The 17,343-nt window shown below is 43.7% G+C and overlaps 1 protein-coding gene across 1 annotated transcript in view; it reads left to right on the forward strand.

Annotated features, from left to right (window-relative positions):
- Window positions 1-17,343, forward strand: part of GRAMD1B (GRAM domain containing 1B) — a 98,776-nt gene that overhangs the window by 20,274 nt on the left and 61,159 nt on the right. The window lies entirely within an intron of this gene.

Genomic DNA, 17,343 nt, shown 5'->3' on the forward strand with positions numbered 1-17,343 from the left:
CTTTTTCCTTATGAGACACTGGGCAGACTATTCACCCTTCCTGTTCTCAAGAGCAGAAGTTTTAGTTGTGCAACTGCATGTCACTTGCAGACCTTAAGATAATGGTCATCCCGTCAGCTCTGTATCCTCTGGGAGCACTGTGATTCTCAGAATATTATGGCAGCTATCTTGAAGCGTGTGTAGAGAAGTGGTAGAGAAGGGGGTAGGAGGCTGGGATGCATTATAATTAACCATCCCCTTTCATAGGTTTCCAGTTCTGTATGCAAGCCCCCTTGGCCCTTGTCAGCAGGCTGTTTTGGGTGCAGTATACTGTCAGCTGCTGAGCAGTTTGCATGGTTTCACCTTGTAACAAAGCATTCAGTGTGCCTCAGCCTTTCCTGTGTTGCAAACAGCAGGTCTGAGGGGGTGATGCTACCAACTGGATGCTGAAGAGCATGCTGATACCTATAGCTTGGTGTGAGCTAATCAAAGGTGTTCCCCTGTGCTCTTTGGACAGGGTTTCCTGGTGGAACTACCCTGCTTCAAGGTGCCCAGGTTTTGCTAAATCACCTCTACCAACAAATGCTGCAGTCAAGCAGTGGCTGTGGTGCAGAATGTAGTGCACTTCCTGCTTTGTTTTCCCACTTGTATGTTCTATTCAGGACTTTTTTCAAGTAGTCGTTGCTGTGAGATGCCAACTGGCTGTTCAGAGTGAGGGTAGTTGTTCAGAAGACTAGTTTAGATTTGTTCTGCTTCCACCTCCTGTTTTGTACCAAATGTGGAGAAGGAGGGCATTGAGTGGGAAAGTGTTGGCATTAAGCCTGTTTTAGGGCCTCTTAAGATTGTCTGAAAATGGTCCAATTGCTGACCAAATAAAAGGGCAAGATCAATAAAGACAGACAAGGCCGTTGTGGGTTTCTGTTGCAATCCTGCTATAAAACTAGCTGTCAGTCTCAGAACTTAACTGATATCAGTCTCTCACAGTCAGAGCTACAGGTTTCATAATGTGGAGAAGTGAGGGTTTTTTCTAGGGAGCCTGATGCTTCATTCTGTTAGCATGTGGCCAGGTTTATGCAGGCAGTGCTGCTATAGAATGTATATTGTAGACTTTTACTTCAAATCTCTGAACCAGCATTTCTCAAGGTGTGTAGAACACATTCCTGTTTATAGGGATGCCTTTTTAAGCTGGGTTGTGGCCTGGGACGCATCTAGGGGTTATAACTGTCCTTCTGATTTTATTGCATGTGCTCAAATGTGAATAATTTAGGAATCTTAACTGTACCAGTGATCTCTCATCTTCTTGATAATGCCTGCAGAAACAAGCTGATGCTAGAAATCAGTGCAGGGTTTCCTCAAAAAAAGCATTGTGTAGGCAATATCTCTTTGTCTCCCTGTCAGAGAAACCCACCTTTCTTCATGCTGGGAACACTTTCACTGAGATGTCATCAGAACCCAAGATGTACCTGTGAGTCACGTTGTGTATGTGCTTGGTGCTCCTGCTGCAAAGAAAAGCTCTGAAAGTATGTTGTTCCTTGCTTCCATCTTATGTGGTGCGACTGGTTAATAAGGTGCAGTAAAACAAAGATGATGTTAAAATGTGATGGGATGGTGTTCAGCTTGTCAGGTCCTTGTTTTCTAATATCTTTTCCCTGTGATGGGAAGGGGATGTTTGGGCAAACACCAAACAGTACATCTTAAAATATTCTGGAGTTCTGTGTTACTTTTTCAGTCTTTAACCAGGTATTTATTTTTTCCCCCTAGATATACAACAGCTACAAGTCTAGTGTTTCATGTATTACTGAAGTCTTCTATTAATATTATGTGTACAGCAATGCCTAGGATCCCTGGTCATAGTCTGGGACCTGGTGTGCTATTAAAGTGGAAGCAAAAGATGATCTTTGCTGCACAGAACTCAAACTGTAAATCTAAGCCAACAGGCAGTTGATAGAGAAGACGAATAGTATGGAAGAGTGCAGATAACAGAACTTGTCCTTCTGCTTCCCTGTGGCTTTTGGAGCCAAAAAGCGAGTTTGAAAGGGCTGTTTCCCTCTTCAGAGTGCTGCCTGGGAGATGGAAATGAGGCCTGTGTATACACTTCATAATCAACAATAAAAGACTGAAACAGGCTGCCAGAGAGGTTGTGGACTCTCCCACTCTGAAGATGTTCAAAACCCACCTGGATGCTGTCCTGTGCAACTTGCTGTAGGTGACCTTGCTCGGACAGAGGGGTTGGAGTAGATGATCTCCAGAGGACCCTCCCAACCCTGATCACTCTGATTCTGTGATGCCAAATGGACATCCTAGCTGAAGAGGGGACCATATAGTGTCTCAGCTTGTGCTACTGTTGACTATTCAAGTTAGCAGATTTTGCTGCTGTTTGTGGTATCTGCAAGGAGTACATAGCATTTCTTTTGTCATCCTTAGTACAGGGGTTTGTAATTCCAAGGTAGCGAGAAGGGTGTCTCAAGGTAGCAGCCACTTGAGTTGCTACAGCTTTAGTCTGCCTCAATTGTTAATAAGAGCTCAAGGCTTTCAAGCTTTATCTGAGAGTCCCGGAGATGTGATGGAGCAAAGTCTCCTGACTTATAGTGACTTGTTTGACATGCAGTGAACATAAAAAAGAAGATAAAGACTCAAGTGACTAGGCAGGGAGAAGTATTACAGGGATAAGCTGGTTAAAACCTGCTTGTTGGGCCAACAGATTGGCAGACAAGACTGGCATATATTGAAGGGCAGAAACTGAAGGCTTATTTTTTTACAGCATTTTTCTTGTTCTCACACCTCAATTTTTTGAGAATCTGGCACCGTAATATGTCTAAATCGGCACTAGCATTGCTGTTCACAGCCCTAGTTTTCTAGCTGGTTGCGTAGGGAAGCTGAATGCACAGAGGGAGGCTGATCATTCTCCCTGAGCTTCAGACTGCTGCTGGAGGATAAAGTGCTGTTGACCCATGATGCTGCTGCCTCAGCTTCCCTGAGACTCTGGCAGCTTATGAGTGGTGGAAGAGGATCTGTGAATAGCTTTTTCCAACTTGAATGTATGTGCTTCTTTCCTTACAGAGACCTTTATAGGCCCTGGTTTACAGTGCAGTCATCAGCTGTTTCTGAAACTCAGCTGCTCAGTGCAGGATATTTCAGGGACAGAAAAATTCCCCCAAAATGTAAGGGCGCTCATCTGAGCTGGGAATTCAAGTTGTTCTGGAGTTGTTTGGTGAATCATCTTCCTAATCTTCTAAGTTAGTTGCCATCTTGTACAGATTGCTCTCAGTGTGTCCCTGAACAAATCAGCTTTTTCCTAATTTTACAGTCAGCAGATAAACACTTTATTATGGCCTTTTCTGTGCTTTTAGTGCTATATGTCTTTAGTCTGTGCAAATATTTGTAATGTTTACCTGGGAAAATATGTGCATCTTTACACTTTATAGTTGACTGAATGTGGAAATACCAAGTATTCAAAATGATTTGTAATACAAAATAAAGCATCAGAAACAATGTGGGATGGGAATTATGTGGTGATGGTAAGTACGTACTTAATTCTTGCTGTGTTCCATGACCCTAGGAAATAAGATGCTCTTTGGAAATGCAGTGCACAAAGAACAGCAAGTTGCTTTAAGTAGTTAAATGTTGCGTCTTACGAAGAGATCCTTGTAACTTTGTATTTTACCTGCCTCTTTTTACATACCTACTCTCTACTGTGAGATTCTAACGCTGTTTAGCAGAGCATTGGACACAGGAAGAGGTCATCTGTGTGTCCCTGGGAAGAAGTGTTTAATGGTGCTGGTTTGTTGCTTGGGAGAAGAGGGCACCTTAATCATCAAGCAGAAAGTTTACGGGCTCCCCTGTGGTGACCTGATAGCTCACTGATGAGCTGCTCAGGCTGCTCTGTTTACCAGTGGATCAGAAAGTCCTGGCAGAAAAACTTCCTTGTAATGGATTGGCTGGGCTTGGAACATCCTTTTATGGACTCTGCTTTTGCAAGCCATAATCTGGCTTTCTTCTGAGCTAAACACCCATGCTTTTCACCAAGAAGAAAACTGGTAGTGATGTTGATCGTTTTTTCTCCCTGTTTCAGGAGACTTGGGAAAAACTGTTAGCTTCCACCTGGGAATGGACAGTCTAGCTGAAGACAAATGGTGGTTGGTTAATTCTGACCTTGGGAATTTCATTCTCATAATTATTAACCTCAAATTATTTTTGTTTCAGTAGAGAATTCTTAATTCTCTTGGGGTTTGTGGATCTTATACCATAGCAGCAGCATATCTGGCAGAGACTTAAAGGCAGCTGTGCCTTTAAAATTGAATTGCCTGTGATGGAAGAAATTTGAGAGCAGAGAAAGGAGGACCAGTGCCTCTTGCGCAGATCAAGGTCTTTGGAGATTTCTCCATAGCTCTGCCTTCTCATCAGCCTAGTCACTGCTCCTTCTCTCTGGGGCCCAACTGCAGTGACTACAATAATATCAATACAAGCCATCCTAGAACTGTCTCAGTGGTGGCATTATGTCTTTCCACGGTGGATTCTGAGGTCACTGCTCTGTGCTGCTTTTTGCCCAAAACTACAGTGCGTGTGTAAAGCTGGGATTCCATCCTCTTTCAGTTCAAGTGTTTTGCTCCTTTGCTGCTGAAGTGACGCTTCCTCAGATTGCTGGGGAGCACTTGGACAGACTTCCCCATTTCTGCAGATGACTGTAACCGTGTGAGTGCTTACTGACCTCTGCATTTCCTTCTTTTCCTTCTCCTCTTTCCTAGTTTTTCTTCCCATCTTCTTGGCCTTTGCAGAGTATTGGTTGTGCATTTTGGTGAGAAGATGGCAGCATGTGTCCCCCTGCTGCATTATGCATCGTAACAGGGTCAGGCATTGTAATAGTAATAGCCAAGGTCCATCCTTGAGCCCCTCTGCTTTTTTCCTGTTCTCCTGCAAGCTTGACCTAATACTTTTCCTTAAGCCATTTCTGCTTTTTTTCCCTTCCCTCTTAAGTACCCTGCTCCAAATCTTCAGTTGTAGTATGCTTTATGTGCACTCCCTCTCCTGAGCCCCTTCCTCTTGTTTAAATGGTAGGCCATATGTAATACGGGCCTACTTGAAGGGATGTGGGTCTAGCAAGGTTTCCGACATTGTAAGATGTTATTTCTCTAGTCTGGAAAAGAATCTTTGCTTTGGGATTAGACATAAATGCTCAGAATTCTTTATGTGAACTTGAGCAGGCTGTTGCTTTGTGCAGCACCTGCCATGCATCAGTCCCTTCAAACTGGGAATCTCTTTTCTGGATTCCTCCATGAAGTGTGTAGCTTTGTGGTATGTGATGCCTTTGGAAAACAGGCATCCTCTGTATTGTACTCCTGTTTGTAGTCTGCCATCCTTTGTTCTACCCTGTTGCCGATGACACTGCTACTGGAAGACCCCCTGAACATGCAAGAGGTAGTATGTGACTTGAGCTGTGGAAGACTTTCACTGCTGATCTGAAATGCCCCTCTGTCTGCTAATGGGAAGCTTGCGTTTAAGACCTGGGTCTTGAGCCCCTGCTTTAGCTTCTTTCTTGCATCTCGGGTTTCAGAAATGAAGGATCCATGACCTTTTGCTTCCTTTCATGAATTTGCAGTCATTTCTTCAGAGTTTTTATTCTTAAAGCCAAAATACTGTAATGTATGTTCTTGCTACAAGGTTTTCACCCATATATCTGAAACATCCAAGGTTAGTGTTTTTCCCAGGATAGTATATTGCATTAGATATGGGTCCAGATGAATACAGAAGGCTTTGTTTCTCTGGTGTGATACCTATGGGTCCCTATGGATTATCCCTTAGACCGTGCCAGCACAAAGACTGAAAGTTGTTGGACTCCATATAAAGATTTAGCTCAATGTACTTGAAAGACTTTTAAGTTACCAAGGATCCAAAGTGTCTTGGCTGTTAGGCACTTTGAAGTAGTCTGATTTTGAGATCTGATATTCAGCATTATCCTGAGTGAAAATCTTGTTCTGATAAGGTACGGGGCTGTGGTGTGATGTGACTTATTTCATGCCATGAGTTATTTCAGGATATCTTGACCTAAACGAAAAGGGAGATGATCAGGCCATAAGGTATTTGTGCCCAAGGTGAAGTCTGACTGCCTTTTCACCAGTGGCTGCAAGCTATTTGCAAAGGAAGGTAAAAATTAGAAGATGGCTTTTCATTTCTTGATGAATTGATATTGAGGAATTGTTTCTCTATGAAGCATGCTGTGAGTCACAAAGTTTTCTGTTGTTAGCCTGCCCCTTTTTAGAGTGAGTCTCTTTGGGGTGTGAGAGGTTATTGCACCATCTCAAGCAAATAGAAGGTTAAGAGTTCAAACACTGAAGACAATAAGAGGGAAAAAGCCAAAAGACTCTGTGTGGAAGCAGCAGCCCTCTTTTATAATATTGTTCAAGGAAGAAACAGTAGTGATCTGAGTCATCCCAGTTTCTCTACCCTCCTGATACTGACCCTCTTTCTCCTTACATGATAGTATTCTTCCTCCTCCAAAGTCTCTATAAGGAATTATTTTGTTCACCTTTTGATGGAGGGGAGATTCTCTCCTTTCTCTACCAGGGTAGCTGAAGGTACCCCTCTTCTGCTGTGGTGCTGTTCTACCTTGCTCTCCCTTCCAAGACCATAAGTTCTAACTTGCATGCTGTGACAAACACTGCTTTCACATAGCTTAGAAAGAAACAGTTTGCAGGCACTTTGTTCTGTGTACAGTGTGACTACAGTTCCCATGATGCTAAGAGTGTGAAATGCATATTTTCTTTCTGCAAATGAAGTCTCATGTGACTTCCCAGCTGCAGCAGCAAAGAGGGAGTCCCTTTTGAGATTTTTTTTTTTTTTTTTTTCCTGGGGAAATGGAGGTGTGCCCTAGCTTGCAGATGCTGTGATTGCATATGACTTCCTCTGACAGCTGAGGCTGTAGAGCTGCAGAACACTGCTGACTTCAGGAAGGATTTGGGAGTTTATTCGTCTGGCACATTTTCCTGGGGATCTGTATACGTGTACACCAAGGTGCATAACAGTTAAACTATCTCTTCCTTACATTCTGCATTCTTTGTAGCAGTTCTTTCTCTTTCTCCATAACGTTTTGTGATTTGCTTCTAGTTTTCCCTCCCACTGGTTCTGTTACTAACAGGTTTTGTTCTGCATGCATATTTCAGAGTCAGGTTTGTGTGTAGGTTTGTTTTTTTTTTAACTTCTCACCCAGCTCGTGCAGACTTTCCTTTCTTGCCATACGGGACAATCAAACTGTAGCTGAAGTGGTGCCTCAGGTAGCATGTTGCATTCTGTGCCTGCAGGTCATGTACCTCTTCTAGTGAACTAATCTGTCTGAGCCTTCTAAGCTTGTTTCTGCTGTGTGGGTACTTGAATAAGTAAGTTTTTTCAATTATCATGAATCTTTCAGAGGTGAGTCTGCTCTGGTTAGTGTGAAGCTAGAACCGTAGTGATGGGCAGTAGTAAAGCCACAGTAATGTATCTGTACAGAGGATGCCCTAATGGCTGTGAGTTGTGACAGCGTGTGGCTATTTGAAGGAGCAGTGACCCTTGCAGGTAGTACTTATAACAAGCAATATTTTTTGATTTGTAAGATATCTTTTTTGGAGGCAATGACAAATTCAAACCCTGAGTTAACGTGACTTTTGCTGTAGCTATTTATAGAGCTTCAAATTCTTACCCTGACCGCAAGTGTCATAGTCGGGGGTTCTCTTCTGAAAAGTGTACTTCCTCAGGAGATATTTCCTCTTTGCCCTTAAGTTTGTAAGCTATTGTGCCCTGTTGGAACTGCAGAGAGCCTCTGCTGTAAAGAGTGCAACATGGAAATTCAACTTTTTCTGAATTGCTAAGTCAGGCTTTACTGGTTCCCTAGCTTAGGTTTGCTGCAGGTCCTATTTCAGACTTCTGTCATCAGTGTTTATAGCATAAGAGGCATTTGGAAATTATCTAGTGCACAACAAAGATGACAAGCCTTATGCTAGTGAGTGTAACTAACTCAGGTGGTATGGTGATGTTTTTCCTGTGTGGCATTGGATTGGGTATGTTGACGCTTCAGTATATCCATGGCAGTGCTTGGGATGGAGATTGAAAATATATGTTATGGCATCCCCTGGCTTACAATCTACATGTGTTCATAAGATGGGCTTTATGTTGCTGGTAAACGTGAGGGTGGTGTTATTTGAATATGCTGAGTAAAAAGGTGTAGAGTGGCAGCCTTGATTTGTATAAGCAGGTGGCTGCATGAATGCAGCACAACAGAAACATACCAGAAATAGACATTTCTTGTATGCGAAGTCAGAACTCGAGAGCATTCTCTGTATTGTATACTGATGGCCTTTTTTAGAGGTGGTTTCAGTGCTTGGTATTGTTGTCTGTCTGTGGACTGCTGGGCCCTCTTTACATTGTGCATCTGCATGATAGTGACATCTGTTATACATATTCCAGCGCCTACTAATACTTTTAATACAAAATAATTTTAATGTAATAAAACCCAGTGGGTCTCCTCTATGGGGGGGTGTGTGTGTGCCTGTGCACAAGGGAATAGTGGTATGGTTTTGCAGAGACTACATAGTGGCCCTTCGATGTGTGTAAACTGTTGGGTGTGCTGTAAATTAGTTGCCGGTGCCCCCAGTCCTTGTGTACTACAGTGTGGTGCCTGCCGCATGCCTGAGCACAGCGTGCTGCACTGTTGGATGAATAAGCGCTTTCAAGCAGCGATGTTTCTAGCCCTCGGAGGCTCTTAATTTGACTGAGCCTCTGCAGTGTTTTTTCTGCCTCCCTCCCCGCCAGGATTGCTCCTGTCTGTCTGGATTGCCGGTGGTAGAGCGCAGCGAGGAGGTCGCTGGCAGGCTCCGGCCTGGCGTGCGGTGGCGGTGGCGGAGCGGGCCGGGAGGAGCCTGCGGGAGCGGGGAGGGAGCGGCTCCGTGAGGAATGGGGCGGCATGAAGTCACTCCGCTCCGCCAATCGGGGCCGGCCTCAGCCGGGCAGGGCCGCGGCGGCTACGGGTGCCTCTTGATGCGGGGACAAATCTTACCTGAGATGATGATTTGGTCTTTTCGGTCTGAGCTGAGAGTGTGCCCTAAAGAGTTCCTAGTTTAGGCCCAATCATTTCTGAGTGTTGCTGAGGTGAGTGTTCTCAGTAGGGTGCAGATGACTGGCCTCCACCTTGCATCTTTCCCTGCAAATGTAAATCTCTCTTTAAATGGTCTGTCTCTGGTATGCTTATTTTGCACCATTGCTTCTCTACCTGTCTGGTTGACCCCTTTCACTCTTTTCTTTCAGAAACTGCCTTTTCCTTCTCTACTTCTCCTCACATATCCTTCCTCCTTTACCTGTGCACTGCCCAGAACCCACTTGCTTTCTTCCTTTTTTTCTGATTCCTTAAGTACCCATTTGGGGGGTTGGTTGTGTCACTCCCTCTCCATAAAGCAAGAGGGAGCAGCATGTCTAGAAGACAGATTGCTTGCCTGTTCCCTGCAGAAACTCAGGCTTCTAAAGGAAGCTGGGAGGAGGGTCTTCAGCATGGTACTAGACCTTTGGGTGGTGGCAGGGGGGAGGATGGCAGTGACTTGGGCCTTGTGCCAGACTCCGGTCAAGTATCTAAATTGGGCCCATCCACTTGAGATACTGCCTGTCTCTGGGGGCAGGAGGGAAAACTTGTGACTAGCTCTGAAGTGATGTTTTACTCTTTCCTTTCAGAAACTGCCTTTTCCTTCTCTACTTCTCCTCACATATCCTTCTTCCTTTACCTGTGCACTGCCCAGAACCCACTTGCTTTCTTCCTTTTTTTCTGATTCCTTAAGTACCCATTTGGGGGGTTGGTTGTGTCACTCCCTCTCCATAAAGCAAGAGGGAGCAGCATGTCTAGAAGACAGATTGCTTGCCTGTTCCCTGCAGAAACTCAGGCTTCTAAAGGAAGCTGGGAGGAGGGTCTTCAGCATGGTACTAGACCTTTGGGTGGTGGCAGGGGGGAGGATGGCAGTGACTTGGGCCTTGTGCCAGACTCCAGTCAAGTATCTAAATTGGGACCATCCACTTGAGATACTGCCTGTCTCTGGGGGCAGGAGGGAAAACTTGTGACTAGCTCTGAAGTGATGTTTTTTGTTGTTCTCATCCTCCTCTCAAGTTGTTTGTCATCTTTTCTTCATCTTCTTTTGACTTTTCCTTTCTCTCCCCTCCCTTCTCCTTTGATGCTCTTCTTTACTGATAGGCCAAGCAGAAAACATGGAGACGTCTGATATGGCGACAGCAAAGGTAGGATGGAAATGCTGCCGGCCTCACTGTGCGTAAGTGGTTTCGCTTGGCAACTTCTTACTTTGTCTCAACCTTTTTACTTTTTCCTGGCTCTTTACCCTGATGCTGGGAGTTGGTACTAGTGCTGGGGTATATGATGGGATTTGGGTTTTGGGAGGAAGTAATGTTGTGGCCACAGTCTCTATATGTTGCTTTTCTTGTAAAATTTGAGAAAGTCTTGAAATGTTGATGCCAAAGTAAGGGGCGGGTGGGAGAGAAATAAGGGAGTCTGCATTACTGTAATGGCAGTTAGTCTGTGAAGGCAAGGAGGGAGCTGGGATGCTGGCAGAAGCCTGCTTTGCTGCTGTATGAGAAAGCGACGCTAGAGGGTGCTTTAGGGGCAGCTTTTCCTGCTCCTGGGGACTGGTGTGTGTAGAAATGCTTTTAGCAACCTTCGTTCTTTTTTTTTTTTTTTTTTGGAAAGGATCTCGGGGGAGTGCCAAGTGAGAAAGTAATTCGAGCTTGTAGATGCATCCGCCCTTTTCTGTGAGGCTTCTCTGTTGCCTGTGCTGCTTGCTTTTACCAGGTTACAACCTGGTTCTTTTTTCCTGTGGGCTGGCAGACTGGAAATCCATGGAAATGGAATTTGATGGATCAAGATGGTTTTGTGAGGTAGAAAAGGGAGGTGTAGACCATGCACAGCTTCAGTGTGGTTTGGTGAGACCTGGGAAGCACAAGACTGTCTTGCCATTGAATGGCTGTATCTGATGGCAGGGACCACTGACCACATCTTCATAGCAAACGGTTTGTTTTCTAGCATGAGCCTGCCACCAATGTGACTTCCCTTGGTGGCAGAACAAGGTTAATGTGCAGGGAATGTATCTGCAAAATATACCTTGTGCTGTTATCTCAGCAGAATCTGAAATTAAGCATGGTTGAGAGGAGCTGTAAGCCTGGAGAGAGTAGGAAATGACAGTAGTTATAAATCTGCTTTTGAGCTTGCACTGAACTGGGTGCTTTAGTATGGTGATATGGCATGCTGTGTTCCAGGAGGTAACTACTGTTCTTGGGGATAGAAGTCCATGGTTACAAAAAAAAAAGACCTGTGATGTTAGCAGATGGTAGGACTTATTTTATGTCTCAGCTAGAATTCAAGTTGAATTTGAGTTTTCCCTTTTCACATTTGTTTCTGCTAAATACTTTGAAATAGTTTCCAATTCCATTTCCCAGAAGTCTGGGTGACACTGGTGAACAGCTGCCCTGTTTTGCCCTGGGATTGGGTTGCATGTCAGTGTGGGCTTTGAGTTTTTAGTGTCTGTCAATAAATTGTGTGAAGTACTTCTGGATAAATGTTGCTTTATAAAGGTGAAATCATCCTCAATATCATGTTTGCTCAAGCTTCAATTGCCTGTCACTGCAAACCACTTACAGCTGTAGTGCTTGAAAAAAATGACCACTGAGAATGCTGAAGGGCCAGTGGCATTGGAGCCAATTGAAAATTACACTCTCCAGTTATAGCTAGTCTGTCATTTTGGGGACTCTTTCCTCTGTTGAGAGACGTTTTCAAAGACAAAACCAACAAAGTAACTTTAAAATTCTTTTTGTCTGTACTTGCTTTTGGTAGTTGCTTGTTTTTAATTAAAGGAAAACATCTACAGTCTTAAAGCACCATTTTAGTGTGGGTGTACTGAAAGCCTAATTTTGTTTTTAGGAAAATGTATCTTGAGTGGAAAAACTGAGTCTAGTTTGAATGTTCTAAACCAGATACACATTAGAAGTTAGTTACAATGTAAACATTACTGGAATCTGTACGGGGTTTATTTGGACTTACACCATGGCAAGTGCTGATGTTTAGTCCCCTATTCTTTGAAACTGAAAGGTTCTTCCAAGGTCTGTTTTCTTTTCTGAGCTTGGGTCAGCTGCCCCTGTTACAGTTGGTTTGGAGCCTCCAAGGGATGCTATTAATTTTGCTTAATTTCTGCTGGGGTTAGCCTGGGTCCTGGGCTAGTGAAGAACTTCTGAGAAGGTTTAACAGTTTCATTTTCACAGTGTGAGATGATGGCAAAAGCCTCCATGGGATGTAATATCAGGATGTTACTTCCATGGCTGTTCTCCATTGTGTTTCACTGTTGCTTCCTTTTCTGCTGGGACACCTTTCAGGGTATCTCGAGAGCTGGCCAGTGTGAAGCTAGAATGCTTCCTGGGAAAGCATGAATCACTTTCCAGGTAATCAACTAGTGGAAATTAGGAATATAAAATCAGTGAGCTGCCTTTCATTCCCCTGACACTGAAAGGTTCTTGTTCTCTGTACTGCAAGTACATACGTGGAAAGTCCTCAGACCTTTTAGGGTGGGGGGAAGATATTTAAGTACCTGGTTTACTTGTTTCATCTTGATAGAAGTGTGTTCCTCTTATGAGCTGTAACAGGGTTGATGAGTGAAGCTAGAAGACATGCCTATTTACACTACCGCAGAGTTTTTGCGTAGAGATTTCCTTGGCTTTTATTAGATAACACTTGCTCAGGCTGGAATTGCTTGGAGAACTGTGTGTAAGGGGGAAAAGGACAACAGGGTAACACAAAATAGCTTGTATGTGAACAAAAGTGCGAAATATTAAATACTGTCGTATGACACAATTTCTGTAGTTGCCTCTGTGCTTTCAGCTTTCACCCAGGCCCTGACAAGGGAGGTGGCAAAATGCTCAGTATGAATTGCCTATTTCTTGTCATCTGACCAGAATGCCAGAGAACACCAAGATCTAATGTGTTACTGTCTGTCACTTTGTACAGATGTGCCTGCCTGTACAGAGGGCATCTAAAACACTGTCCTGCCTGGACAGTACCATTTAAGTACTTTCATCCAAGTTGGAGGTCAGAGGAAAAAACCCTCTGGTGTTGTGTATTGCAGCTCTAATGGTTAGTGGTTTTTTTTTTTTTTATTTCATGTGGCCTTGACAGTTTATAGTTACAGGTCAGGAAAACATCTGGTCTTTTTTCTACCTCTTTTTTTCTGCTACTCATGATCTCCAAGTCTTTCTTTACATTTGAGAATTCTGCAGGGTTTTTTTTTTTTTAACTTTGTTGCTGTTTTTAGTGTTTGTGTGCACTGTTTGACTTCCTCATCCTGATTGGGCATGGAAGCAACCAGGAGCCAGAAGGGAGGCTGTGCTGTATTCATGGTATTCTTGCTCTGGACCAGAAGTACTTAAAATGTTACTGGCAGTAGACCAGGATCCAAATTATCTTGTTTTGATCTGTTTTGAACTTTATGAGAATTCTGCCTGGAGGGAGGGATGTGGAACAAGGCGGAATGATGGACACCATGTAAACTTGTCTTATTGTTATTTATTGTTTATGCTTAGCAAATGATGTATCTAATATTTTGCAATTAAAAAAGGAGATCCCTTTCCCAAACAATCAAAATTCTATTACAATAAGCAAATTCTTTGACTTACAGATTTTATTGCTAGAAGGCAAAAATATGAACATCTGATCTAACATCCTGCATGAAGGGCAGTCTTTGGTGAAAATATACATATGGCTCTGTAAATAGGTCAAATACAAATGAGTACAAGGAAGAAAGGAGATTGGTAGGGGAAGAAATAATGAAAAAATGTTGGGTTGGGGGAAAGGTGATCTGACCGAAATATGAAGGTGAGCTGAGAACAGAACACAACATAAAGATGTGAAGGTAGTCAGTAAAAATGTTAAGAAACAACTGATGGAGGAGGGATATAAAATAAAGAAGGAAAGGAGGGATGGAAGTAGGAGCAGGTGTGGAGAGAAGTGTGGTATTGGGCAGAGGCACAAGATGCAGTTTTGATGTGGGCACAGAGGTGGCAGTCAACAGAGGGCCATGAGAGCCACAGCTGCAACATCTTGTGTAGAAATAGGTTTGTGGGTGAGGTGGGAAGGACTGTGGCTGATGAGAGGTGGGTTACAGAAATTGTAGGCATTCTTAACTGGTTGATGATCCTGGTGCTCTAGTTAAGCATTTGTGCTTTGGAGAGTACTGACTGTCTCAGCAGAAGTGAAGGGTACTTCCATACATTTCAAATTGCTGCTGTTGAATTCAGAAATTTTGGTTAGGCAAGAGAGGAGGGGCCATGGTAGGTGAGACACAAAGCCGACAATATTGTTGTGGTGTTTTGAGATTGCTAATGTTGGCCAAAAAGGCACCTGCTCTCAAAAATCTTTCACTGTTTTCAACTATTATGCTTGTTTTCATGAAACATGAAAGCAAACTAAAAGGAAAACCAATGTTTATGCTTTTATTACTATTTTTGGTATTTTCTTACTATTCATATGGAACAATAAAAACTTTTACCAAAATAACAATGGCTTGGGAAAGCTCTTTTGCATGCAAGACATGATCATCAAAGATCATTTGTCACTTACATTGACACTTACATAATACCAAACAATCTGTAATTGATACTTATTACAACTGTGTAACGAATGTCTCCTTACAACATGTAGTTGGTGAGTGAAAAGATGTGGATTATAGGGCTTACCCAGTTTCAAAAGGGAGGTCTGTAGCAGAGTCAGAAATGGGTTTAGATCTCAAGCCACAGTTCTCACTGTGCTTTTTTTCTGTCTTCCCATTTTCCTGTTTTGTGGGATGGATGCTCAGGATGGAGTAGGTAGATAATTTATCTGGAATTCAACTTGCATGTGACTTCTAAGTATTCTTAGCACTGCGGAGGTGGACAGGGTGGCTGCGCATAGCCTATCTCTCTTGATATCTACATACGCTCTTTTGTTACCTTATTTAAATTTTAATGTTATGTGCATAGCATGGAGAAAAAGGAGAGGGCTTGCCCATGCAGCATTAGCTGACACAGATGGACCAGTCAATTGAATGCAGACTTGAGACTGTAACTATCAGTGAAGGTGGGGGTCACCTGCTTGGAGTTTACTGATGACAGTGGGTGACCCACAGTCCTTTCACCAAGGCTCCTGTTGTGAGGATTTTAGAGAGCAGATCCCAGCTGAATTGTGGCAGAAGTGGCTGTGCCTGCCAAGCAGGATGCTTATGTGGACACTTTCTTCTAAGTGTTCTGTCTCCTTTGACGATTTTGTAACCCTCATGTTAATTAAAAAAAAAAAAAGTTAAAAAAATAGTACATGACTGTTTATCTCTTAATACCTTTCTTGCATGAGCTTTGATTTCTAAACATGTGACTCTGCAGCATTAGTCTGTCCCAGATTTGCCAAGCTTGCAGGTCTCCTGACCCATTTTACAGCATTGTGATTTGCTTCCCTCCTTGACAACCTGCAGGCCACAGATGCAGAGCATCTCACGGAGAAAAGTTGAGTCCAAGCCAGGCATTCAGTATAGGTTGGACCTAATGAGGGCTGCATCTGGGATTATGTGGGGTGAGATTTGAATGTGTTTTTTTTTCTCATACTGTTTGTCATGTGGAAATGCATGTGCCCAGCTTTATGGCTGTTAATGCTTTTTGTCTAGAAATAAACAAAAAGGCATGGTGCAAAACTTATGTAGGAAACAATTCTCAAAGCAGGTGTTTGAAATCTCTCTGCCTAGCCTGGGCCTCCCCTGTGGGATACTGTCCATCACCTTCACAAATGGAGTGGAAGACAGTTCTACACAAGATGCAGATTCACACTAGTTGCTTCCTTCTGCAGCAGGCACCCAAGTATGTTGGTATTTAATAATGAAGCAGAGAGTTCAACATGTTGCAAGTGTTAGGGAAGCTATTTGAAGAGGGGGTTAGCACTGAGCTGAGTTTTCCCTTTCTGACTCAATGTTCCAGAAAAATATTGTGGAGTTTCTGAAACTTCAGCCCCACTGCCATGATCCTGTTTCCTTTCACCTGCCCTGGAATGACCAAAGCCCCACAAATGTAACTTCTGTGGAATTCACAACTGGAACTTTGCTTCTGTCCATCTGTTCAGGATTTGGGAGAATTGGAAAAAAGATCTGGTGCCTTTATTAAGCAAAATATGAAAGCATGTTTGTTACTTCCCAAAGGTGATGTGGGTGTCACAGTCACAATGTTTCCTCAAGCAAGGAGGACAAATTTCACAGAAAACCTTGCAAGAGACTTTGAAGTACTACCCCCAGCCACCACCCTGTCCACTGAGATGTGAACAGAACAGAGGTGGTGTTTTTACTGGTCAAGATTTTTCTATCCTTCCACTTGAAGGCATCAACTGCAGTCACTGGGATGGGGGGTGGGGTGTCAGTACATGTGCCCCTTGAGTTTTGGTGCAAAAGAATGACAAACAGCATTAAAAACCCCTTCAAGATAGTAGTAATCTAGTTCTAGATGTGAAAATAAAAAGAATGCCTTTCCTCTACCACCACTGAAATTGCTGAATTCCTTTAGGGCTCATAAGCAAGACTGTGTTTCAGTCCCCAGACTGAAGATGTTCAGAGCTGTCTGTTAGGGGGTGAGCGTGTATGTGTGTTCACCCCTGGACACTCCCAAGCATCACTTCTTGAAGTACTTTAGAGGATCCTTTACTAACAAACAATAAACTATAGCTTATTTGAACTATACTGCCATGTTCCGTGTGCAGTGGGAGCAAGATAAAAAGAATTCCTAGGAAAAGTGTTTAACAGGAAATGAGGGGAGTGATGCAATAACTGACACTTCTTTCTCCTTTTGCCCAGGCCTTGCCCATGGCCCAGCCATCTGAGTACTGTGGTCCAGAACTTTAATATATGGTGTGTGGGGGGGAGAGAGGTCTTGATGCCAATATGATAAGTAGTGGTCCACAAATTCTTCTCCTCTTCTGTTTGTGTGAATGCTGGCAGTGGGTGTCATGAGAACAAAACACCTTACCCCCAGCATCAGTTCCGCTGCAGGAACTTGTCTCCTGCCCTCTGAAAAATGTCCGTTTCAACTAAGCACTTCCTTCACTTTCTGTAGCAGTTGTTAGTCAGCGTTATTCGCGGTCAGAGCGGTGGGTTAATTAATCCCAGTGCAAAGAACTAGAGGGAGCCCTGGGGGCCGGCTGTCACTGTCCTAACATGGGAGGAGAGAAGGGGGAGGGATGGGACGAGAGGAAGGCGCGTTCCCCTTTTCCTGGCTCCTCGCCGAAAGGAGCTGCGGCCCCGGCCCGGAGCATCGCCGCAGCGGCAGGCCCGAGGCGGAGCGGGGGGGGCTCGGGGC

This window comes from Charadrius vociferus, unplaced genomic scaffold, assembly GCF_000708025.1.
Source record: "Charadrius vociferus isolate BGI_N301 unplaced genomic scaffold, ASM70802v2 scaffold858, whole genome shotgun sequence".
In the NCBI taxonomy this organism is placed as follows: Eukaryota; Metazoa; Chordata; class Aves; order Charadriiformes; family Charadriidae; genus Charadrius; species Charadrius vociferus.